Here is a 27,814-nt window from a genome sequence, read left to right as displayed (position 1 = left end):
GAAATATACAAAACTGTGGTCAGGGAATATGTCCCGAAATATAGAGCTAAAGAAGAAGGAAAGAAAGATTGGTTTAATGCAAGGTGTGCTAGGGCAAAGGAGAAACGAGATGGAGCATGGAAAAGGTGGAGAAGAAACAGAAATCCAGAAAATAAGGAAAACTTCAAAACAGCAAGAAATGAATATGCTAAGGTGAGAAAGGAAGAAGAAAGGAACTATGAAAAGGACATTGTCGAAAAATGTAAGGTAAAACCAAAATTGTTCTACAGATTCATAAATGGAAAAATAAGACAAAAAGAAACAATAGAAAGGTTAAAAGGAGAAAACGGAATGGTGGAAGACCCAAAACGCATGGCAGAACTGTTAAATAGTAAATTTCAGGAGGTCTTTACTAAGGAATCCAAATTTGAAAGACCACAGGGTAATGGAGAGACTGTCTATATGAAAGAGATTAAAGTAACCAAGCTTGAAATAAAAAAAGTTGATGACGGAACTAGATGAGGAAAAGGCAATGGAACCGGATGGAGTCTCAGGCAGAATACTGAAAGAATGTAGGGAAGAACTAGCAAGTCCAATATACAACATCATAAAATGCTCAATAGAAAATGGAACAGTGCCTGTGGAGTGGAAAAGAGCTGAGGTGGTTTCCATATATAAGAGCGGAAGGAAGGAAGAACCTTTAAATTACAGGCCGGTATCACTAACTAGTGTAATATGCAAGATGTGTGAAAAAGTAATAAAGAAGCAATGGATCGAGTTTCTTGAAGACAACAAAATATTATCAAATAGCCAATTTGGTTTTAGAAAAGGTTGGTCATGTGTGACAAATTTATTGAGTTTCTACTCTAGAATAGTTGATAAAGTACAAGAGAGAGAAGGATGGGTTGACTGTATTTATTTAGATCTAAAAAAGGCGTTTGATAAAGTGCCACATGAAAGATTACTATGGAAGTTAGAGGAGAAGGGTGGCTTAAAAGGAAGCACATTGAGATGGATGAAGAATTACTTAAGGGGGAGAGAAATAAGGACGATAGTTATAGATATGAAGTCCAAGTGGAGAACAGTAGACAGCGGAGTGCCACAGGGGTCAGTATTGGCGCCAATACTTTTTCTCGTAAATATAAATGACATGCCAGAGGGAGTGAACAGCTACATAAATCTGTTTGTGGACGATGCGAAACTGTGCAGAGTCATTAAACAAAAAGAGGATTGTGAAATACTACAGGAAGACTTAAACAAGATCTGGAAATGGAGCAAAAAATGGGAGAGGAATTCAATGTGGACAAAAGCCATGTCATGGAAATGGGAAAAAGTGAAAGACGACCAGTGGGAATCTATAAGATGGGAGATGGAGCAGAACTAGAAAAAGTAAAAAAGGAAAAGGACTTGGGAGTGACAATGGAAGAAAATAATCAACCGGTAAGCCATATTAATAGAATTTTCAGAGACGTATAATTTGCTAAGGAATATTGGAGTAGCATTTCACTATATGGACAAGGAAATGATGAAGAAATTGATAAGTACTAAAATAAGACCTAGATTGGAATATGCAGGAGTTGTGTGGACTTCCCATAAAAAGAAACACATAAGAAAATTAGAGACTACAAAAAATGGCTACAAGAATGGTTCCAGAATTTAAAGGGATGACATATGAGGAGAGACTAAAGGCTATAGATCTACCAACCTTGGAGCAGAGAAGAGAGAGAGGGGATCTGATACAAGATTATAAATTGATTAACGGAATGGATGAAGTGGATAATGAGAAACTGATCCTGAGAGAAGAAAATGACTTAAGAAGCACAAGATCGCATAGTAAGAAACTAAGGAAGGGACGATGTCTGAGAGATGTTAAAAAATTTAGTTTCCCGCAAAGATGTGTTGAGACTTGGAACAGTTTGAGTGAGGAAGTGGTGTCAGCAAAGAGTGTACATAGTTTTAAAGAAAAATTGGATAAGTGTAGATATGGAGACGGGACCACACGAGCATAAAGCCCAGGCCCTGTAAAACTACAACTAGGTAAATACAACTAAGTAAAGACACACACACAAAGCTACCAGGCCTGGCCGCCAGTGCACACCACCACACACCCACACGCCCCCAGGAAGAATGAAATGAAATGGATAGACCTGTAAGAAATAAGTTACCAAATTCAAAATATGCCGATGAGGCCCAGGGAGCAAAACCAAAAGTGGCCAGTCAAAGCATGAGTCCATCTTCAACAGGGGCAACAATGCAAGGAAGATTGGTTATGCTAGAGAAGAAATTTGAGGAGTTGATGAAGGAATTAAAAGTTCAGAGGAGTGAGGAGGAGCAGGATAGAGAATTCCGCAAGGCTTTGAAGGAAAGAAGTAAGAGACTGGAGGAAAATGAAAAACGATTGGTGGATGAGAATGCACACTTGAGAGTGGAGGTTGAAAAATACAAGAGACGGTTGGAGGAGAAAATGGAGAAAGTTGTAAAGGAGAAAGATGACTTTAAGGAAATGATCAGTGAGCAAAGTGAAAGGTTTGAAAGGGAGTGGGAAATGAAGAAAACACAATGGACTGAGTCGAGGGAAGCTGAGATGGTTGGTTTACAAGAAATAATTAAAGATCAGTTGAATGGAGACAAAAAAGAAAGGTCCAAGGAACTGGTTAATGTTATGAAGAATAAGGAAACATTGATAAGAGAAATAGTAGAAAAGAAGAAGAGTGTGTTAATATTTGGGATGAAAAAACAAAATATAACATATAAGCCTAAGAGAATTAAAGAAGAATTAAAAACGGTAAGAGATCTGTTCAAAAATCTAAATGATGAGGAAAAAAAAGACCTACAAGAAGAAGTGGAGGAGATCCATAGACTGGGTCCGTATAAGGAGGGAGTAAGGAGACCGATTAAAGAAGTACTGAAGTCACAACAATCTGCGGAGGACATTTTATATAGAACATCAAAATTAAGAGAGGTAGAAGGTTGTAAAGAGGTGTACGTAAGGAAAAATAGAAATGAGGAAGAGAGGAGAAGATATAAGGAATTGTTGGAAGAGGTGAGATGGAAAAATGATGTGCGGTCTGAAGAGGAAAAAAAAAAAAGTTTTTTTGGAGAGTTATAGGAGAGAGAGTCAGAAAATGGTATGTGGAAAAAGGAATGCGGAGAAACCCCTAGAGGAGCAGTGGGTGGACCGTAATGTATACTAATATAGATGGGATACTGTCAAGTAGATTGGAATTGCAAGACTATATGATGGTGGAGAAGCCTGATATAGTGTGTTTGACTGAGACAAAATTACATGAAAAAACAAAGGTAAATTTGGATAATAAATATAATATATGGAGAAAGGATAGAGAGGGTAAAGGTGGAGGAGGAGTTATGATTATGACGAAGAAGGAGATAAATGTGGATAAGGTTTGGTATAGGAAGAACAACACAGAAGTGATAAGCATAAGGTTAAAAAGTGATGGAAAAGAATTAATAATCATGGTGACCTATGTACCTCTTAAAACAAATTCATGGACATTAAGGGAATACGACAATATGATCAAGGATACTTTGCAGAGTTTGGAAAGTGTATTAACTGAAAAAAGAAAGGTGATACTAGTAGGAGATTTTAATTGTAAATAAGTGGATTGGGAAAATCTAGTAAGTAGTGTTGGAGAGGAAGCATGCGGAGAGAGATTCCTTAATCTAATGATGGAAAATATGATGGAACAGAGGGTGAAAGAAAATACTAGATATAGAGGAGATGATGAACCGGCTAGACTGGATTTGGTGTTAACACGAGAAGTGTACCTATGTGGGGATATACAATATAAATGTCCATTGGGGAAGTGATCATGTGGTTATGGAAATGCAGATGGCAATAACACAGCGAAGGAGAGATGAGACATACAGGAGTGGTAGATTGAATTATAGAAAGATGGACATAGAAAATTTGAAAAACTTATTTCAGAACATTAGATTGGGAGATGTTACAAATCAGAGAAGTGCAAAAAATATGAGATTTTTATGAAATATTATAAAGAAGGAGTTATGAAATTTGTACCAAAGTATAAACCGAGAGAGGAAGGAAGAAAGGATTGGTTTAATGCAACTTGTGTTAAGGCTAAAGAAAAGAGAGATGTGGCTTGGAAAAGATGGAAAAGAGCAGGAATATACTAAATAAGGAGAATTATAGAGTGGCGAGAAATGAGTATGTGAGGGTAAGGAGGAGGAAGAAAGAAAATTTGAAAAGATATTGTAGACAAGAGTAAGGAACATCCAAAATTGTTTTACAGGTTCATAAATGGTAAACTTAAAAAGAGAGAGTCCATTGAAAGATTAAAAGGAGAGCAAGGGATAGTAGATGACCCTAAGAATATCGCGGAATTGCTAAATAATAGGTTTCAACAAGTATTTACTAAAGAAACAATGTTTGTAAAGCCTCAGAATGTAGAAGGAAATGTGCACATGGATGACATTAAGATACCTAAAAAGGAGTTATATAAAATGTTGGAGGAACTTAAAGATGATAAAGCGATGGGACCAGATGAAGTTTCAGGCAAATTATTGAAGGAATGTAGAGAAGAATTGATAGATCCATTATATGATATTATAAGGTGCTCATTAGAAACCGGGGAAGTACCAGTAGAGTGGAAAAGAGCTGAAGTGGTGCCCATTTATAAGGGAGGCAGTAAGAAGAGCCTCTTAACTATAGACCTGTGTCTTTAACAAGTGTGGTCGGTAAGATTTGTGAGAGGGTGATAAAGAAATATTGGATACGGTTCCTGGAGGATCATAAGTTATTATCGGATCATCAATTTGGCTTTAGGAAAGGGAGGTCATGTGTAACAAATCTACTGAGCTTTTATTCAAGAGTGGTTGACAAAATACAAGAGAGAGAGGATGGATGGACTGTGTATATTTGGATTTAAAAAAGCTTTTGACAAGGTACCACACATGAGACTGCTATGGAAATTAGAGATTTATGGAGGACTGAAGGAAAAGTGTTAAAGTGGATGGAAAACTACTTGAGATGGAGGAGATGAGAACGGTAATAAGGGATGCAAAGTCGGACTGGTTGGTGGTGGAGAGTGGAGTCCCACAAGGTTCAGTGCTGGCACCAATACTTTTCCTTGTCTATATTAATGATATGCCAGAGGAGTAAACAGTTATATTAATTTGTTTGCGGATGATGCGAAGTTGTGTAGGTATGTGAAGAGTGAAGAAGATTGTGAAATTTTACAGGCAGATCTGGATAGGATTTGGGAGTGGAGCAAGAGGTGGGAGATGGAATTTAATCTGAGCAAAAGTCATGTAATGGAGATGGGGAAGAGTGGAAGACGGCCAAGAGGGTCATACAAGATGGGTGAAGGAGTAGTGTTGAAAAAGGTGGAAAAGGAAAAGGATTTGGGAGTGATAATACAAGACCATGGACAGTTTGAGGCTCATATTGACAAGATGTTTGGAGAAACATATAATTTGATTAGAAATATTGGATTAGCCTTTCATTATATGGATAAAGATATGATGAAGAAATTAATTAGTACGGTAATTAGACCAAGATTGGAATATGCTGGGGTGGTTTGGTCCCCTTATAAAAAGAAGCATATAAGGAAGTTGGAGAGATTGCAGAGAATGGCAACAAAATGGTTCCGGAATTGGCAGAAATGACCTATGAGGAGAGATTAAAAGAAATTAATTTGCTTACCTTGGAACAAAGAAGAGAAAGAGGAGATTTAATACAGGTTTATAAACTGTTGAACGGTTTGGATGAAGTGGATAATGAACAAATGATGTTGAGAGAGGAAAATTTAAATAGAACTACGAGATCGCATAGTAAAAAGATAGCCAAGGGAATATGCTTGAAGGATGTGAAGAAATATAGTTTCCCACAGAGATGTGTGGAGGTGTGGAATAGTTTGAGTGAGGAGGTGGTGTCAGCGAGGAGTGTGCATAGTTTTAAAGGAAAGTTGGATGTGTGTAGATATGGAGACGTGGCCACACGAGTATGATACCCAGGCCCTGTAAAATTACAACTAGGTGAACTAGGTGAATACACACACACACACACACACACACACACACACACACACACACACACACACACACACACACACACACACACACATCATTTTATAATGGAAAGTTATACTTATGTTCTTCCCTTATCTCTATAAATATGCAGAAGGCCGGTTGTGCTAGAGGAGAGGAGGAGGAGGAGGAGGAGGAGGAGGAGGAGGAGGAGGAGGAGGAAGTATGATAAGACAAAATAGTATCCATAGTAACTGACCACGTGGTGTACTTCTGGAGGAGGAGGAGGAGGAGGAGGAGGAGGAGGAGGAGGAGGAGGAGGAGGAGGAGGAGGAGGAGGAGGAGAAGACTGTGGTTGTATATAGGAAGGAAAGGCAAAGAAGGAGGATGAACAGGATGTGGTCGTTTCTGAGAAGGAAAGGGAGAGAAATTACTAAAACAAACTGAGAAGGAGGAGGAGGAATACAAAGGAAAGCCCAAGCAACAACAGACCCTGGGGTCCTTACTAGGCTGCTTGGTTAACTACTCTATACTAACTACACAGTGTGAGAGACAGGACAGCAAAGCAGAAGGCTCTTCCCAACCCACCCATCCCACCAGCCGAAGCCGGCCGGAAAAGGAAAGGCACCATGTGTTATTGAAAAACCAAATGGAATTTTAGAGGATAGAGAAAAGAAGTTGTAATCTACGTCTACTCTTGTTTGTGGGGGACTATGTAGGTGCTTGACGGTTATGTAGTGTGGTGAATGTGCGTGTGGGTGGAGTCACAGTGTGGAGGAGGAGGAGGAGGAGGAGGAGGAGGAGGAGGAGGAGGAGGAGGAGGAGGAGGAGGAGGAGGAGGATAAGTGTTAAAGCGTATACGGAGATAAAAAAAATATAAAAAAAGACAAGAAGGCAACTTAAAGGACTGTAAAGAAAAAAAATATGGAGGAGGAAAGAAGATGAAGGAAGATATGAAAATGAAGGAAGAAGAAGAGGAGGAGAATGGAAGATAGAAAAGTGTAAGAAAAATAAGAACTATATAGATCACGAGGAGGAGGAGGAGGAGGAATATCGAAACTAAAATGGAAGAAGAAAGTAACTTAAAGAACCGTAAGAAAAAAAAAAAACTTGAGAGGGAAGGAAAGGAAAGAGTACTGAAAATATGATAATAATGATGATGATGATGATGATGATGATGATGATGAGGAGGAGGAGGAGGAGGAGGAGGAGGAGGAGGAGGAGGAGGAGGAAAGCAACTTAAGAGAGGGAAGGAAGGGAGAGAGTACTGAACATAGGAGGAGGAGGAGGAGGAGGAGGATAATCACCACCCTTCCCAGACGGTCACTAAAGCCGCTGCGTCTCTGCAGACAGCCAAATATTTCCCTTAATAGGAAGTTAAGACATGTCTCCACACACCACACAAAACCACACTCATACACATACACACCAGCGCTAGGCTAAAGTTTACCAGATTTTTAACACTGTCAATGCCATATGCAAAAATTCATAAGGCTACATGCAGTATACGAAATTCTTATCACGTACATGAAGGGAAGGGGTAAAAGTAGTGCATTCTGTGACTTCTATGATGCATAATGTTTGGAAGTGTCAGCAGCATGCGAGATCTCTCAGTAAGGTTAGGCAGTAAAGATCATGTGGCAAATAGCTATGAAAGTGTTAACTCCTACAGTACTGGAACGCATTTTGATCATGTTTTTTTTTATGTGATTAGACGATTTTATTTACACTACGATGGGTTTATGGAGGCCAGAATATTAATGGCCAGAGTTTTCACTATTTCAATCCTTACATAAGTTTCTGAAGCTGCATAAAATCACCATATAATATTAAGCATAATGAATATGAAAACGCGTTAAAGGTGTTTCCGGGATTCTAAAGACGGATTAATAATATTTCTACATTATCAATACAGGGGAGCCTTTAGAACGTGGCAGTAAAACAAAACAAAGATTCAGAAAGATTCGTAATTAACAGGGAAGTGTCTTATAGCATATAGTAGTGTTTATATGGTCCTAGTGATGGATTAACAATATTTCTACATTATCAAAGGGGGGAAAGTCTTTAGGACGCGGTTGTAGAATGAATAAAGATGTCTCAGAATGGTTAGCAATTAATAGATATGCCAAAACAGTAGTGAAAGGGTTAAGGGTGTTTAAATGGTTCTAGTGACAGTTTAACAAAATTTCAACATAATCATCGCGAGAAAGTCCTGACAACCCGTCTGTTCAATAAGAAAATCTGTCATAAAGGTTAGCAATTAACAGAAAAGTGCCAAAGAGCCGATTAAGAGAGCCAAAGCCAAAGAGATTAAGGGCATTTAAAAAGTTCTAGTGACGGATTAGCAATATTTATACATTATTAAATGGGGAAAGTCATGAAAATACGACTGCAGAATAAAAAAAAAAGTTTCAGAATGGTTAGGAATAGATAGAGATGTGTCAAACAGTATTGAAAGGGTCAAGGGTGTTTTTAACGTTCTAGTGACGGTTTAAAAATATTTCTTCATTATTATCGCGGGAAACAGTCTTGACAACACCCTGTAGAATAAGAAAATCTCCCATAAAAGTCAGCAATTAACAGAAAAGTGCCAAATAGATGTGAAAGGTTTTAGGGTGACGGATTAGCAATATTTCTACATTATCAAAGGGGAAAAGTCGTGAGAATCGGGCTGTAGAATAGTAAAAAAAAAGTCTCAGAATGGTTAGGAATAGATAGTGATGTGTCAAACAGTAGTGAAAGGGCTAAGGGTTCTTTTCATGGTTCTAGTGACGGTTTACAAATATTTCTTCATTATCATCGCGGAAAACAGTCTTGAAAACCCGTCTGTAGTATAAGAAAAAAATGTCTCATAAAGGTTAGTAATTAATAGAAAAGTGCCAAACAGATGTAAGAGGGTTAAGGGTGTACATGTTTTTAATGTTCTAGTGACGGTTTAACAAAATTTCTACATAATCTTCGCGGGAAACAGTCTTGGGAACCCCTCTGTAGAATTAAAAAAAATATCTCATAAAGGTTAGCAATTAAGAGAAAAGTACCAAATAGATGTGAAAGGGTTAAGGGTGTTTAATTAGTCTTAGTGACGGTTTAGCAATATTTCTACATTATCAAAGGGGGAAAGTCATGAAAACCTCATAGCAAAAGTCTCAGAATGGTTAGGAATAGATAGTGATGTGCCAAAACAGTAGTGAAAGGTTTAAGGGTGTTTAAATGGTTCTGGTGACGGCTTAACAATATTTCTACATTATCAACGCGGGAAAACAGTCTTGAGCACCAGGCCAATTATCTCTGTGGACTTCGAAAATTGTGGTAATGAATGAGTCAAATTTCTCAGTGTATCAGCCTTTGACAGAAAATTGGAAAAAAAAAGTATTAGTTCCCTTCATTTCTTTAATTAACATACACATTCATTTGCAACACCTCATAGTTACTTTTCACTCATATTAACTTTTTTATGTATCTTTTTTCGTTAAGTTTTTTTCATCGTATAATTTGTGTGTGTGTGTGTGTGTGTGTGTGTGTGTGTGTGTGTGTGTGTGTGTGTGTGTGTGTGTGTGTGTGTGTGTGTGTGTGTGTGTGTGTGTGTTCTCTCCTCCCTTCCTCCCTCCCTCCATCAGTCATGATATACAGTAACCATACATATAGGAAGAAATACACGTCTGAGCCAAATAAATAAATAAATAAATAAACAATTAAGTAAAAATAAAATAAATAAATGAATAATAATAAGAAATAAATAAAAATAAGAATAAATCATATTAAAACAAAAAAGAAAAACATTATTATAGCCAAGTGAAAAGCAAATCACAAAACAAGTACAAATAAAAAAGTAAAGAAAAAAAAAAACTAAGTGAAAGACAAATATAATGAAATACTGTGTGACTCCTTCGAAGCCATAAAGCAAGAAATAGTGACGTGAGCAAACCATTAAAACTGCACTTCATCAGGCTGTTAAAAAAAAAAAAAGACGATGATGCTGTTAAATAAAGGCACGACAAAAAAAAAACGCTAAAACTTAATAATAAATAAATAAATATACAAATAGATAAATAAATAAACAAAAATGAATGAGTGTACAAGGTAAATTCCTCTCTCTCTCTCTCTCTCTCTCTCTCTCTCTCTCTGACATACACATTAATACCTGTAATAGTGGTAGTTGTCGTGGTGACCAAAAGTGGTAGTAGTAGTAGTAGTAGTAGTAGTAGTAGTAGCAGTAGTAGTGCAGGTGGTAGCAGTAGCAGTAGTAGCAGTAGCAGTGGCAGTAGCAGCAGCAGCAGTAGCAGTAGCAGTAGTAGCAGTAGTAGTAGTAGTAGTAGTAGTAGTAGTAGTAGTAGTAGTAGTAGTAGTAGTAGTAGTAGTAGTTGCTGTTAATGAGGCTGTTACATAAAAAAGGAATTTAAAAGAAGTTCAAAGAAATAAAAAAGGGAAACTAAAATAGAGAAGTTTACAGTAAGATAATTTGAGAAAAAAAAAAAAAGAAAGGATGGAAGCAAGTGACTAGTTAAGAATGAACTAATCTGTTGAAGGATCCATTACTCTGAAGGCCACCCTCTCTCTCTCTCTCTCTGTGTGTGTGTGTGTGTGTGTGTGTGTGTGTGTGTGTGTGTGTTTTGTTATCGCTACGAGGGAAGACAACCACCACCACCACCACCACTGGACACTCAACACACAGAAACCATTATCTTACTGCTATCATACTACTACTACTACTACTACTACTACTACTACTACTACTACTACTACTACGACTACTCTTGTTATTGCTATTACAAGACGAAGACGAATAGCAAGAAGAAGAAGAAGAAGAAGAAGAAGAAGAAGAAGAAGAAGAAGAAGAAGAAGAAGAAGAAGAAGAAGAAGAAGAAGAAGAAGAAGATGATGATGATAATGATAAAGAACGAGAGCAAGAAGAAAACCACCACCTACAACAATAACAACAACAACTACTACTACTACTACCACTAACTACTACTACTACTACTACTACTACTACTACTACTACTACTACCACTACTACTACTATTACTACAACCACTACTACTATTACAACAACCACTACTACTACCACCACCACCACCACCGCCACTACTACTACTACCACCACCATCACCACCACTACTACTACTACTACTACTATAATGAAGACTTGTTTCCTGTCAGTCGCTTCATAATAAACAACAAACAAAAAGCAATAAATCACAAATAAAAAAACAAAAAAAACAGTCGTGGTGACCTTGCAAGGCCGAGAGAGAGAGAGAGAGAGAGAGAGAGAGAGAGAGAGAGAGAGAGAGAGAGAGAGAGAGAGAGAGAGAGAGAGAGAGAGAAATAGTTGTTGAGTTGATGAGGTATTTTAGTTGGATACATCTCTCTCTCTCTCTCTCTCTGGAATTAAGAGAACACCACAGAAATACAAAAGAACGACATAGTGTATACCAACAGAACTAAGAAATTATACAACAAATCTACTTTTGCAATTAATAATACTACGTGTGTGGGAGAATAACAACAATATCAAGAATAGAATACATCAAGGGTCCTCCTCACCCACCCGTCTCTGTGGCTAACTCCTAACGAAAGAGAGAGAGAGAGAGAGAGAGAGAGAGAGAGAGAGAGAGAGAGAGAGAGAGAGAGAGAGAGAGAGAGAGAGAGAGAGAGAGAGAGCTACTTAACACTTTCCAATCCTCTCTTTATAGAACTGTGGTTAATTATGTATTTTTTTTTTTTGTAACGTATTTTTGTTCATTCACTCATTCATTTGTATTGTAACCTTGGACACAATGAAGGAATAAAGATGGTAGGTAAGGAAGGTTAGAGTAAAATAAATAAAGAGGGGAAAAAGAAAGAATACATATGAGAAAAGTATTAGATATGATAGGAAATGTGAGAAAAGGAGGGAAATGAGTATCTATTTTCTTATCGTTTTCATATTTTTCTTCGTGTTATTACATCGGTTTATCACATCTGATCCTAGTATTGCGTGTTCATCTATCTTTTATATTTCATACACAAAGGTATTTATTTCTGCCTGTTTACTTGCCTATCTATCTTCATTTTGTCTTCTTTTTATTCATTATTTATACCATGTGGGCTAAAGGGGATACTTTTTGGGGTACCTCCTATCTCAAAGCCCACCCGCTAGGAAACCGTTGCCCCGAGTGAGGAAGCCCAACCTACACTCAGACCGTGGACAGGATTCGAACCCGTGCGCTTGGAGACCCTCGAACCCCAAAGCACGCATGGTTCCACTGTACCATGGCGGCACCCCTTTATGATATTTGACATGTTTATCGTTGCATGTTCATCTTGATTTCCATGTCATCTTTATTTACTTTCTTCATGTTATTTCACTAAGGTCTTTATATATTAGGTTCGGAAATAACTTTCAATCACAATGAGATTCTTAATTATGAATGACGTATGTATTCATTTTCTCTCGTTTATCTTTCTGTGCCTAGTTTCGTATACATTTTTTTTTTTTTTTTACTTCATTTCACAAGCATTTATTTCAGCTTATTTACTTACATATACATGATTTTTCAAACAAGGTGTCAGTATTTACTGGTACCGATCTATCTGTTTTAGATAAAGTAATAAAAAATCAAATAAAAAAAATCTTTTCAGCACCGGGTTTCGGACGAGGCCGACCAAACACAAGGAAATCATATTGGAAATGTTGGGGAGGACGAGCCCCACCCCTCCCTAACAACAAACCCCAATGATAACCATTAATGCATTGCAACGGAAAGTTATGTTAGAAATACTATTAAAATGTAACTAAGCATTCCAATGCGAAATAAAAATTGTGGGACTTGTTGTTTCGCAATTACTAATAGATCGGACCATATACCCTCATATCATCCTTAGTAACTTCATATTTTACACTCTCTATATCTACCTCTTCACTTTTTTACCTCTAATTAGTTCGTCAAATTTAAAACCTAATGTATAACATTTAACACACCTCTGATCATTACCAGAGTCGTCAGAACTTGTATGGGCAAGGCTTTTATTCAAGTGTGTGGCCTCTGTTCACCTATAATGTAACTGGTTAAGTCGGAAAATGTAACCCGCTGCTGGGTAGAAGAAACAAACTCCGGAGAGAGAGAGAGAGAGAGAGAGAGAGAGAGAGAGAGAGAGAGAGAGAGAGAGAGAGAGAGAGAGAGAGAGAGAGTTGGAGAGAGAGAGAGAAGGAAGGCATTTTGATAGCATTGGGCATAACTGGCGGTATCAAGCAGCCGCATATCGGGATGTTAGATATCTCCATGAGGTTGTGTAAACTTAAAATGTAAGAATGTTAGTGAATAAGGATATGTATAAGTATGATACATAGAATTTATAGCTGACTGTAAGCAGTCATTCAAACAAACAAAAGTATTTATATTATCATTATTACCTGTTCACCTACACAACACTCATCTTCACTTCCTTCGTATTAAACACTCTTTTAATTTACTTATACAGTGGCACTTCTACGACCCTTCCTTTCCTTGCTCGTTTGTATAGGTGACGCCACAGACGGAATGCTGTTATACACCTCACGAGCGTGCTTGGCTGGCAGACAGATTGAGCAAGAGAGAGCCAGTAGCGAGAACACCGACTAAATTATTTTCGTTTGTTAATCATAACATTTCATGATTTAGAGAGAGAGAGAGAGAGAGAGAGAGAGAGAGAGAGAGAGAGAGAGAGAGAGAGAGAGAGAGAGAGAGAGAGACTTTTATTGACGAAATGAACGGCATTAACGAAAATAGAGATAGATGAATATAGTTAACCAGGTAGACATTTAGACTGACGGACAGATTGAAACAAAGAGAAAGATAAATGGATAGATAGATATAGATAGTAGTAGTAAAAGAAAAAACCTAGTTAGAGAAAATCAATAACATGCAAGGGCACGATCCCTACCTGAATGGAAAATAAATAATGAGAGAGAGAGAGAGAGAGAGAGAGAGAGAGAGAGAGAGAGAGAGAGAGAGAGAGAGAGAGAGAGAGAGAGAGAGAAAGATTCCTCTCTTTGATGATGTTACAAGTGCTGTATTTTTCCAGCAACTGAAAACACCACGAAACTTCAGTTAAGTTCAATCAAATATTGTGCAACTCAAGTTTTGCTTTCTTACAAAACCTGAGCTGTGTTGCGATAGATACCTCCTTTTTTTATCACACAAACTCACGGAACTAGGCCTGGAATACTAAGAAGGATATACCTAAAGCTCTTCTTTGTGTAATCTAAGAAGGGTACCCTGATAAAAGCGAGCAAAGAAAAGCCAATAATATTTCTAAACAGTGATTTCTTATACGAACATTTTCAAAAGCCACAGAGATTATTAGAAACGTGTATTGCTTAGGATGATAATACATGATGGTGGTGGGACAGAAGACAGCTACTCTGATCAAACTAGAAAAGAAACCACCGTATCTATAAACATTCTGATCTCTTGTACGAATATTTTCAAAGGTTGAGGTTATTATTTGTATTCCTATTGAGTACTTTCTCTCTCACTAATTTATAAACATTTGGGACACGTGTTGAAATAGCAGTATAACCATAAGCAGATCCATGAAAATCAGTCACGAACACTTGAGACTAAAATAAAAACGCCAGAGCATCTATGGACACGAACATAACCGAGACTGACTAACCGGTTTTCCGTATTTCAGAGTCGGGATGACGCAACATTTGGGCCACGTTGCAGAGAGAGAGAGAGAGAGAGAGAGAGAGAGAGAGAGAGAGAGAGCATCGATCAGCAGCGCGCATGACAGGGAAGGTGGCGTGGTCCGTGGGGGAGGTATTCCGCGCGCGCCGTTAGGTCAAGAGCGGGAGAGGAGCGTGAGAATGGAAGGAGAGGAAAGAGAGCAAAGAGAGAAGGGAGAGAGTAGGGGGTAGGGGAAACAGCACCAGCCGCTCTCTCTGCATGACGCAACACCCCCGCTACCACCGTCATCGCCTCCACGTGTTTCCCTCACCAGCACCGCTACCACCACCACGAGCCACACTAAATGTCATGACCACCACTGTTACCAATCTCCACATCCTTAACTCCTTCGATACATAGACGCATTTTTACCTTGATTTTGGGGTATGATTAGACGATTTTATTTGCATTAAGAAGGGTCTATGGAGGTCAAGACTTTACCATTCTAATCCCAACAAATGTTTCTGAAGCTGTATAAAATCATCAAAATAGTAACCAGAATGAATATGAAAACGCGTGCTGATACTGAAGGGATTAATACATTACCAAAAAATCATCACCATCATCACAGTTATCAATCACTCTTGCCACGCTATCACCACCAGTCATCACCGTAACTGTATGTCTGTGCTGATAATACTTTCTCATTACTATCACCACAACCATTACCACTGCATCACATCCTTCACCACAATTATCACCATTAATAACAGTACTTACATATCAACATTGCTATTCATATTACCTACTACTTTATCGTACCATCATCACCACTATCTACTACCATACACCACTAAGTACTCACCACCACCATCACCACATCACTCCACCAAGCACAGTGTTAAGATTCTAAACCTCAACGTAAAGAGAAGATGAATAGATTAGCTTTTAGGCACAAAAGGAGTAGGCTGTTATGAGCAAGAAGTAGCAGGAAGGCAATGCTTAGTATACCTTGGTGTACGATTTTAAGATATGATGGCTTTATTTTCTTCTTGAAAGTATGTCAGTTTTTTTTTATTGTGATCAAGGGAAGGGAAGGGGAAGAGAAGGGAAAGGAAAGAAGAAAAGATAAGAACGAAAAGAGGGAAGGAAGGTTTATTATTGCAAACGATCAAAAGAAGAAAAGGGGAAGGAAGGAAGGACGGCAGGTAAGAAAGGAAGGAAAGACGGAAAGAAAAAAAAGTAAAAAAAAAAAAAAACAATAAAAACAAACGAGGAAAGGAAAAATACAACATGAACGTAAGAAATCAAATAAAAATAACCAAGCTTCCTAATTAGTCATGAACATTCCAAAAGTGCGAACACACTTGTGAAGCTCAAAGCAATCTTCACTAATTATTATTCTCCAGAAACACACCGCTAAACACAAAACAGTAAATAAATCAATGACGAAAAAGAAAGATAAAAAGGGAAGTTTAACCAATACAATTCAAATCTAAACTATTATCAACATGCCAGCAGAAATCCCCCCCTCTCCTTTTTTTTTAGGTATGTGACTAATAACCCTTGACCACTACCTACTTCTCTTACATAAAAAAAGATTAAAAAAACACACACAGCCTCCTATTTTGTCCTGCTCCACTAGACCCAAACTAGGTGAATAGCTAAAAACAATAAACATCACCACCACCAATAGCCTACATAATGTGATCTATTTTTATATACACACATCTAATTCAGAAACCTTTGACTAGTACTCCTCTTGCATAAAAAAAAGAAAAAAAATACTATCCTATCTTGTCCTGCCTCACTAGACCACAAAAAAAAACTAAATAAATAGAATAAACAATACTATTAGCCAAGCGTAGTCTAGACATCAGTAATCTTTGGCCAGTGATCCTCTTACACAGAAAAAGAAAAGGAACTAACATATACTGCCATACCCAACCAAAATACATAAACAAACACATCACTATCAACAGCCTAGCGTGGTGTGCCTATCTACCCTATCACCAGCACAAGACAGTGAACAGTGAACACCCAGATGCACACGTGATCAGTAACCACGCGTGTACTGATCCCATCTTCACCGCAGCGGGAGCCTTATCTCTTGAGTACTCTATCCAAGTGTCCATAGTGATGGGAGTCATTGGGTTTATCATTATCAAGGGTGTTTTCATGAGAGAGAGAGAGAGAGAGAGAGAGAGAGAGAGAGAGAGAGAGAGAGAGAGAGAGAGAGAGAGAGAGAGAGAGAGAGAGAGAGAGAGAGAGAGAGAGAGAGAGAGAGAGAGAGAGAGAGATAACACGTTAAACTAAAACATATAAGAAATATTATTGATTGAGAGAGAGAGAGAGAGAGAGAGAGAGAGAGAGAGAGAGAGAGAGAGAGAGAGAGTATCCATCCAACTACTCTTCTTGTGACCTTTGTAAATAATCCCAGAGAACCTTAAGTCTTAAAACATTTAAAACACAAGCCGAAAATAAAACATTAAAAACCCGAGCCGAAAAAGAAAGAAAAAAAAAATATCAATCAAAACAAAGAAGGATGCTCAATATGTTCAACCCAGAGACTGAAAAACGCACGCCGCATATAGAAAACGAGTTCTAAAGGCCTTTATTATTCCTTTCCACTTTACCACAATGTTACTAGACTATACTATTTTACTCAGTTTCCATTTCAGTTATATGTAGTGATGTGACGAACGCCGGAATGTTGAAGAATACAGTTAGTGAAGCATGCTCGCCTCGTATACGCACACTCACAGCCTCAGACATTCACACATTCCCTACATTCAGACCTTGGAGAGGCGCGTGGTTTGGTGTGGTGAGTGACCCTCTTGGCTTCTTGGCGGGGCGAGGGCCGAGGACTTCACACTGAACGCAAATCACCACATATAACACCAGTACACCACTTAACTTGTGACTAAAGAAGAAGAGAAGAAGGAGGAGGAGGAGGAGGATAAAAACGAAGATGACGAAGAAAGAAGAAAATAAAGTGTAAGAGAGCATGACTAAGAAATAATGTAAGAAAGCATGAATAAGAAATAAAACTCACTAATAAAGGGAAGGAAAAGGAGAAGTAGACGAGAAACGAAAGAATACGAAGACAAAGAAGGAAGCAAGAAGGGAAAATAGTGGAAGAAAGTAAGAATAAGAAAAAAATAAGGAAAAAATCACTCATAATCACATACAGCAACATTATAAGCTAGATAAATAAAAATCATCTCCTCCTCCTCCTCCTCCACCTACTACTACTTCTACTACTACTACTAACAACAACAACAACAACAACAACAATGACAACAAACAAATAAATAACAACACCATTAGTCAAACCGTTAATATTAAGTCACATCAGAGGACACACACACACACACACACACACACACTGTAGGGGCTGTGGGTTATCAGTGCAATCAGTCATCGCGGTAGACGGACCAGACTGGAGAGCCGAGGGTCGTCTGGCAGGCGCGTCCCGAAGGTCATCACTACCATCCAGAGAGAGAGAGAGAGAGAGAGAGAGAGAGAGTCCCGTGACTGCAACCTTCGATCCTGACACTGACTGCCACACACACACACACACACACACACACACACACACACAGCCTATATCCCCTTGGCCTTCAGTTAGTTGCTTTTTATCACTCCTAAAACTAAAGGCACACACACAAAAATTTACCGATTCATTAATATAAACACTCCACATGAGAGAGAGAGAGAGAGAGAGAGAGAGAGAGAGAGAGAGAGAGAGAGAGAGAGAGAGAGAGAGAGAGAGAATATATCTGCCAATAGCCTATTTCACTTCATTTTTTTCCTCCTAACATATAATCAAAACAAAAAGATAAAGAAAAAAAAAACTGGCAAAGTACTTATACGTTTGAAAAAAAAAAATGTTACATTGACAATGAGTAATACAAATGTTACCTGTTACTCATTAGAATCAACAGGAATGAGAAACAGCTAAAAAAAAAAATAGTATTGAATGATAGCAACCCCTTCCTCTCTCTCTCTCTCTCTCTTTAGTAACGTAAAAAAAAAGTACTACAGAAGGAAAAGCTCTTGAGTTACTGTATTAGATGATTGCATGGCTGTGAATAGCGGCGAAGTCAGGATGGGTTTTCTATTGTAAGGAAAGGCGTCAGCGGCGTACCACTAGGCAGACCTTTGGGTGCAGTGATCTGTCTGTCTGTCTTTGATATCATCATACATCATAGTAATTTTTCAGTAAAAGATACAATGACTGGATCAAAGTTACCATTGTGAGAATCAATCGAGGTACAATATCTCGCTTTCGTAACAAAGTTAATGCGCGCGCGCACACACACACACACACACACACACACACACACACACACACACAGTTTTCTTTATTTCTTTTTATTCTTCCTTATTTCCTCTTCTTTTATTGCTTTCTTTTTTAATTATTCCTTTTTGTCTCCTCTTCATACTAAAATATGAACAAAAAAAAAAAAAAAAAAAAAAAAAAGTAAAGGAATTTTACACCAAGACGCTTGCTTACACACACACACACACACACACACACACACACACACACACACACACACACACACACACACACACACACGATACAAGCAAACAAAATAATTATGAACGAACGAATGACTTCAACTGAGAAATATGACACTGACTACACCACCACTGCTTTGCCATCGACCTTCACACCATCAAGATTAGGGAGACCTTTAAGCACTGACTACACACACACACACACACACACACACACACACACACACACACACACACACACACACACACACACACACACACACTACAACGTTTTGTCTCCAAGTGAAGAGTTTGCGTAAGGACATTGATAGTATCGTGTTGCATTTTACAAGCTTTAAATACTTCAGTGTGTGGTACCCTTGATTCATTAGTGTGTGTGTGTGTGTGTGTGTGTGTGTGTGTGTGTGTGTGTGTGTGTGTGTGTGTGTGTGTGTGTGTGTGTGTGTGTGTGAGTGTGTGTGAGAGAGTGTGAGAGAGAGAGAGAGAGAGAGAGAGAGAGAGAGAGAGAGAGAGAGAGAGAGAGAGAGAGAAGCACAGTGGGCCTCTTCATCTTTAAGTCACCACAATGAGCTCCTTACCACTGATTAACACTGTTTTCTTATCGGTCAAACGAAACAAACACTCTCTGCCTGTATCAACTTGGCTCAGATTAAATAAAACTGTCTTCATCTCACCCACAATTGACGCACCAATAACTAAAACTAACTTAACTTACGACCTATTTTATAACTTAACCTGACTTATCACACATTAACTAAATCAAACCTGCCTCAGAACTAAAAGAGAGCAAGATAAACTGACCTAACCTTCAATTTTACTCAACTACTTTGAGGAAGAATGAGAATAGTGGATACCTATGTACTCTAAGAAACACTAGAATAAAAAAAAAAAAAAAAGAACTATATAGAGTAGGCTACATCACCATACATATAATATTATATACAATAACTTAACTTTGAGGAAGAGTGAGAATAGTGGATACCTTCTCTAAGAAACAAAAGAAAAAGAAAAAAAAAGATAAAAAAGGAGAAAAAAACAAACAAACTATAGAGTACATCACCATACATATAACATTAAATTCAATAACTTAACTTTGAGGAAGAGTGACAATATTGGATACCTACTCTAAGAAACACTAAAGAAAGAAAAGAGAGAGAGAAAAAAATACTATAGAATACATCACCATATATATAACATTAAACACAATACCCACACGAATAACTCCAAGCAAGAAAGTAACGTAAACTAACCAAGCTCTTCACACAACACAGTCTCATTTCCCTCTTTCACCTCGAGCCGGATCAGCTGCTGGCATGAGGAGGCTATAAATAGAAGCACAGCGGTAGGTATAGTTTAGTGCTCCTCAAGATATGTATGTACACCACTTCTTTACCTGATAGTGTGTAGGAATAAACACACACACACACACACACACACACACACACACACACACACACACACACACACACACACAGAGAGAGAGAGAGAGAGAGAGAGAGAGAGAGAGAGAGAGAGAGAGAGAGAGAGAGAGAGGTATGTCTTCGTTTGTCAGTGTGGGTCAGTACCCTTAAAATGTGTGTGTGTGTGTGTGTGTGTGTGTGTGTGTGTGTGTGTGTGTGTGTGTGTGTGTGTGTGTGTGTGTGTGTGTTTTCTATACAATGCTGAGGTACGTTAATCAGCAAAAAATACTCTGTACACCTACTCTTGTCAATCTACGTATGTAAACTTGTCATACACTGGACTTGTTGCATTTACGTGTGCCAATCTTATCTATACAATACCGCCATGACTCCCTCCTGCCTTCTACTATTTTTTTTTTTTAAGAGGGGTGAAGGAAAGAAAGCTAGCTAAGAGAAAAAGACGGTGGGAAGAGAAGGGGTGGAAAAAAAAAAACAGTAGGAGAAAAGAAAGGATGTGGGCTTGACCACAAAGCTATTTTTAACTTTATTTTGAGACAAAACTCACATAACTCACATAGTAAAAGAAAAAAGAAAGAAAAATTATTGCATAAACATCAATTTCCATCTTGCAGTCCTGTCCAGCATCTACGCAGCCAGAACCACAGCTCTCCCTGACACCACAGACTCTTGGGATCCTACACCACTAATATCACCTCTACCTTCGTATAATACTCTCTCTCTCTCTCTCTCTCTCTCTCTCTCTCTCTCTCTTCATCGCTTTCTTTACTTTTTTATGTTTTTACGATTTCCTTGTTTCTTTTATTCCAATTATAGTAAAAGTGAATCAGAGAGAGAGAGAGAGAGAGAGAGAGAGAGAGAGAGAGAGAGAGAGAGAGAGAGAGAATTCCCCAAGGTCGCTTACACACACATCCATCCTATCTTATCAACACCAACGTATCCAAGTCTCTCTCTCTCTCTCTCTCTCTCTCTCTCTCTCTCTCTCTCTCTCTCTCAGCCAATCAGAACACAGTTGACATTACAAGAGGTTACATGATTGGCCAAAATGAGAACTGGATCCTGCGTTGCATTTTTCCTCCCATCGTGAGAGCAGTGTGGTTTCAGAGAGCAGCGCACTCAGCCAGCCACCCGGGTACGGTACCATCCCAACAGCGCTAAGTCATCGTACTCTTCTGGAAAGTGGCGTAAAATTCAGGAGGAAGGATAATGAGTGTAAGGAAGGGTAGAAAGAAGAAAGATTAGTGTATTTCGAGTACTGCCAGTGGAGAGAGAGAGAGAGAGAGAGAGAGAGAGAGAGAGAGAGAGAGAGAGAGAATTTCCACTAATAACGACAAAAGTACATACGGTATATTAATACAGAAAGTAACGAAAATACAGATGATAGAGAGGCAGGAATGAAGTAAGGTTCAATTCGTACACTAAATGTAAGGAAAATAAGAGTGTACTGTACACAAAAATCACAAGAAATAACGCCTCAGAATGTCTGACTTCTGATTTTTCTGAGATTTCTGATTGGGAGCAAGGAAAACTTACTCGTGTTCAATACCTCAAAGAACTCAATTCCTCTATCTATCAAATCAACACAACCTTCCAGACAACTATCCCCTCTTCTTCAATGACACTCAACTGTCCCTCTCTTCTACACTGAATATCCTCGGTCTGTCCTTTACTCATAATCTTAACTGGAAACTTCACATCTCATCTCATGCTTCTATGAAGTTAGGCATTCTAAAGCGTCTCTCAGTTTTTCTCGCCCCTCCAACTACTAACTCTGAACAAGGACCTTATCCGTCCTTGCATGAAGTTCTCTTCGCATGTTTAGGGAGGTTACACTCACACGGGTGGAATCAAAAGCTTTTCGTCTCAACTCCCATCCTTTGACTGACTGTCATCAGCCTCTATCTCACGGCCGGAATGTTGCATCTCTTACTATCTTTTACCGCTATTTTCATACTAACTGTTCTTCTGATCTTGCAAACTACATGCCTCCCCTCCTCCTGCAGCTTCGCTGCAAAAGGCTTTCCTCTTTTTTTTCCACTCCCTATTCTATCTAACTCTAATACAAGAGTTAACTAGTACTCTGAATCATTTATACCTTTCTCTGGTAAACTCTGGAACTCCCTGCCAGCTTCTGTATTTCCATCTTCCTACGATCTGACTTCTTTCAAAAGGGAGGTTTCAAGACATTTGTCCCTTAATTTCGACTGACCCTTTGACCTGCAAGGGGACTGGCAATTAAGTGGCCTTTTTTTTTGTTGCCCTTGACCAGTTTCCCCTTTTACATAAAAAAGTGAAAAAAAGAAAAGGCAGATTACAATACTATCACCAATATCAACTGATCTATTTACTTTGAGGAAGGAAGAGTGGCAGTGTTGCGGTACAGAAGGATATACAACCTCTAAGAAGTACCAGAGGAAGGAGAAAATAGATTCAAACAAGACAATCCAAAGTATATCATCATACATATTATACCACAAGATGACGCACCTTCATACAGCTCGTGGATAAAGGACAAATGGAATGAAAAGGGGAAAAAATATGCTAGTAGTATTATGAATGTCAAATGTTCCACCAAATGTTATGTCTGCGTCCAAGCAATACGGTGGATGCATTAAAGTAATACCTTGCACTCCACGGATAGGCAATGTGGTGTTGGTAGTAGAGTAGAAAAGAAAAGAAAACAAAGGAAAAGGAAAGGAAAGGAAAGAAAAGAAAGGAAGAAAGGAAAGGAAAGGATAAAGAAAAAGAAAAGGAAAGGAAATGAACTAGTAAAACAAAAAAAAAGTTGAAAAAAAGAAAACGAAAAGAAAAGAAAACAACACGAGTATGAACAAGAGAAGAACAAGAGACCAATAATAATAACAGCAAAAGGAACGAAAACAAATAGTAGTAGTAGTGGTAGTAGTAGTAGTAGTAGTAGTAGTAGTAGTAGTAGTAGTAGTAGTAGTAGTAGTAGTAGTAGTGACCTATAAATTGTTAGCCTGCCTGGCCACGTGGTGCGTTCCTCAGCGTGCCAAGACAACCAGCCTATCATATCATAACAGCCACGGAACGGGCACACTCCCTTTCATCCTCCTCAACGATAAGAGAACCATTCAACATAAAACTTCCATCCTCACACTGGCACCCTCATTAAAAAACTTCAGATATCTCTCTCTCTCTCTCTCTCTCTCTCTCTCTCTCTCTCTCTCTCTCTCTCTCTCTGTCATATATATATATATATATATATATATATATATATATATATATATATATATATATATACATATATTTCTCTAACATTCTCGTTCTTATAATTTTTTTAAAGTCAACGGTACAGTATTTCGTTAACTTTTCTTTTCTTCCGATTAATCAATACAAACTATCAAACGAATAAGGATAAGAACGGTGGTAGTAGTAGTAGTAGTAGTAGTAGTAGTAGTAGTAGTAGTAGTAGTAGTAGTAGTAGTAGTAATCACAGCATCAAAACACAAACAACTAAAACAACAACTATAAAACCACTAACCTCCAACCCCACCACCACCACCACCACCAACAACAACAACAACAACAACAACAAAACAACAATATATCCTTGTGCAATCTGGTGAGGCAACAAAATCAATTAATCAAATTCCACACAATGCCTTCCTCAGGGCTAACAATTCGTCAATTACCAAACAGAATACGATTTCGGCACATACAACTTCCAAAAATTGGTATATAAATATATGAATGAATAAATAAAAAGTTAGATGTGAGAGTGCATTATATATCTTCCTGTGTGTGTGTGTGTGTGTGTGTGTGTGTGTGTGTGTGTGTGTGTGTGTGTGTGTGTGTGTGTGTGTGTAATTCACCTCGGTCGCCTGCTGGTCACCCAGCCAGTCTTCCCCATTACGGAGCGAGCTCAGAGCTCACTGACTGATCTTCGGGTAGGACTGAGACCACAACACACTCCACACACCGGGAAAGCGAGGCCACAACCCCTCGAGTTACATCCCGTACCTATTTACTGCTAGGTAAACAGGGGCTACACATTAAGAGGCTTGCCCATTTGCCTCGCCGTTTCCCGGGACTCGAACCCGATTGTGATTCGAGCATGCTAACCATTACACTACGCGGTGTGTGTGTGTGTGTGTGTGTGTGTGTGTGTGTGTGTGTGTGTGTGTGTGTGTGTGTGTGTGTGTGTGATTTTGTAACTAAGGAAACTCTCTCTCTCTCTCTCTCTCTCTCTCTCTCTCTCTCTCTCTCTCTCGGCATACCATTATCAGATGGCGTCAAAACAAAACAAAAAAAAAGGAAAGAAAAGTATAAAGCAAATAAATGCATTATGTAATATGATGTGTGCATGTAATTCACCACGGTCGGCACCTGGTCACCCAGCCAGTCTTCCCCATTACGGAGCTAGCTAAGAGCTCATAGACCGATCTTTGGCAAAAGAGAGCATTAATTTTGTAACTAAGGAAACTCTCTCTCTCTCTCTCTCTCTCTCTCTGCCCAAATTCAGTCAATCAAACGAGAAACTCTCACTCAGAATTTTGTTTTAAATTTATCCAGAAACGTGGTGGCGGAGAGAGAGAGAGAGAGAGAGAGAGAGAGAGAGAGAGAGAGAGAGAGAGAGAGAGAGAGAGAGAGAGAGAGAGAGAGAGAAACGTACACCCGTCCCTGCAACACGTGTCCCCCACCCAGACCGGTTCCCGCGTAAATTTGTAGAGGTGTTGCGTCATCGTCCTGCAGCAGAAGGCGTGGCAGTGTAACATTGAAGGTGAGGGTCCAGACCACTTGGGCGCTCACTGCTCCTCTCCCGCCCCCGCTCGCTCGCTCTCTCTCTCTCTCTCTTCACGTCAACGATGAGAGAGAGAGAGAGAGAGAGAGAGAGAGAGAGAGAGAGAGAGAGAGAGAGAGAGATTTTACACTTTTCCAAACAATTCGACTGTTCAAACTTGGTCTCAAATGGTGAAAACGAACAGAGAGAGAGAGAGAGAGAGAGAGAGAGAGAGAGAGAGAGAGAGAGAGAGAGAGAGAGAGAGAGACGCATTGATTTTAAAGGCCACACCTTTTAAAAACACGAGACAAAACCATAACAATGCGAAAAACTGATAAACAAGACATCTCTCAATAAAAAATATAAACAATTAATCAACAAATATAAACAAATAACTAAACAACAATCTCTTAATTTACAAGGCCAATGAATTCACACCATCAACATATAAATAATAATGTTCACTGGACTTGACTTTCAACCTCCAACACCACCTCGTCTGGCCCACACACGTGACAAAAGAAGCTAAATCTGTACACCGGGTTGAATGCACACAGGCACACTCATCCTCACTTCCTTGCCTGCATGTTTGGGAATCTACTAAGCTAGCTGGCTGGGTGGCTGGCTGGCGGGCTGGCAATATAGCGGACTGGTTGGCGGTATCTGCTCGCCACGTGCTCTGCTCCCGGCCAGACACACTCATACACAGAGCAGACCTGCAATATCGATTTTCAGAAGCCCTTCCTAACGACAGCTGTTCTCCTAAGCCTAATTTTCAGTGTACAGAAATGTCCTAACCTATTCAGTTGTCTCTGGACCCGCTCAGGCAGCGAACATTCCCCTGATTTGTGTACATATAAGCTTTTGACTATACGCATGCCCTCTGTGACCGCCAGGAAATCAAGCCGGTCTAGTGGAGAAACATCACATGTGCTCTCTTTACTCTCACTTACTTGGCAGTGTGTGAAATCTGCAGCGTGGACGAGGAAGAGGAAGAGGTTTGGGTACAGCACTGAGAGGGACGAGGTGAGGGAGAGTACTGATTCACCAACACGGACTAAAATTACACCGAGTGCCAAGCGAGACAGCGACTCAAGTAGGAGTGGCGGTGATGCCTCCGTGCGCGTCCCTGGCTAGGAACGATCTGACTCAACTCGTCTCGTCTCTTGCTGGCTGCCGACTGCACACGCTCTCTCTCTCTCTCTCTCTCTCTCTCTCTCTCTCTCTCTCTCTCTCTCTCTCTCTCTCTCTCTCTCTCTCTGACGTGAATGGGAGAGAGCGGCGTGTTGAGTGTGTGAAAAGAGTGAAAGGAAGCAGAGTTGCCAGGTCCGTGGTTTTCTCGCCCAATTGGGCTCTTTTTCATGGTATTGGGCGTGAAAAATATGGTTTCCGCGGTTTGGCGCTTTTTGGGCTCTTTTTACCGCAGTTGGGCTATTTTTTGGGCTACTTATATTTGAAAATATATAATATACTCTTGCCTTCCCGACATACCAAATCAGGGGGTAGACTCACTCGTATGATAAGGAGTGGCGCCAGGTCAGCCAGCAGAAGGGTGTGAACAAGTCTCTCCTCTCCCTAAGGGGATTACTACTAGGGCCGCATGACCTCATTAAGCCCGTAGGCCACCCATCCTGAACACCTGCATGCCACACCCATAATTTCCACATTCACCTCACAGCACACACACTGAAACACAGCCAGTTTATTCTCAGCCTCGTAGCTGCCTCAGCCTGCCTGGAGGAGATACAAGTATACTGGATACAGGCCACGTGCATACGTGTGTACGCTCAAGTGAACATGAGCAAGTGGTCGAAATACAGCAAAAGTACAGTAAAGAGTGGGAACAAGAGGATGGGCTAAAGACGTGGATAAGGAGTATACCCGGCGATGACAATCATGCAGCCTGCAAATTTTGCAAAACTGTGATCAGAGCCCATCACACTGACCTTATCAAGCATGGTCTGACAGCAAAGCATAAGAAAAATGCTGCTCCATTTTCTAACATGAGGACTCTGTTTCAATCAGGGTTATCAAGAACAAAAGTCACTAGTGATGGAAAAGTTGCTGAGCTGAAGTTAGCAGCTCACATTGCATGTCATTCCAGCATCAGGACAATCGATCACATGGGTGAGCTGGTAAAAGACATTTCTGGTAAGGATATATCCTTACACAGGACAAAATGCACGGCACTCGTGAACAAAGTGTTAGCACCGTGTATGCTGAAGGAACTGTGTTGTGACATTGGCAAAAGTGAATATTCATTGATAATAGACGAAAGTACTGACAATACTATGAAGAAAAAGCTGTGTATTGTTGTTCGGTACCCAAGTTACGAACAAAAAAGAATCATAACATCATTCTTGGGACTTGTTGAACTCGATAGAAGCACTGCTGAGGGTGTTACAGCATCTTTGCTTGAGTTCCTGAAAAAAAATGTAAATCTAGACATAAAAAAGTGTATTGGTTTGGCAACTGATGGCTGTAACACAATGTCCGGAGCACACAACTCC

At 39.3% G+C, this 27,814-nt stretch overlaps 1 protein-coding gene across 2 annotated transcripts in view; it reads right to left on the bottom strand.

Moving 5' to 3' along the window:
- LOC123504815 (Y+L amino acid transporter 2-like) overlaps positions 1 to 26,494 on the bottom strand; it is an 85,705-nt gene extending 59,211 nt beyond the window's left edge. For both annotated transcript variants that reach the window (XM_045255649.1, XM_045255651.1), the window contains exon 1: positions 26,258 to 26,494. The gene's annotated coding sequence lies outside the window, so the exon portion shown is untranslated. The remainder of the gene's footprint in view (positions 1 to 26,257) is intronic.
- Between the last annotated feature and the right edge of the window lie 1,320 nt (positions 26,495 to 27,814).

Source organism: Portunus trituberculatus, chromosome 17, assembly GCF_017591435.1.
Source record: "Portunus trituberculatus isolate SZX2019 chromosome 17, ASM1759143v1, whole genome shotgun sequence".
NCBI classification, from domain to species: domain Eukaryota; kingdom Metazoa; phylum Arthropoda; class Malacostraca; order Decapoda; family Portunidae; genus Portunus; species Portunus trituberculatus.
This window is presented reverse-complemented; position numbering and strand designations above follow the sequence as displayed.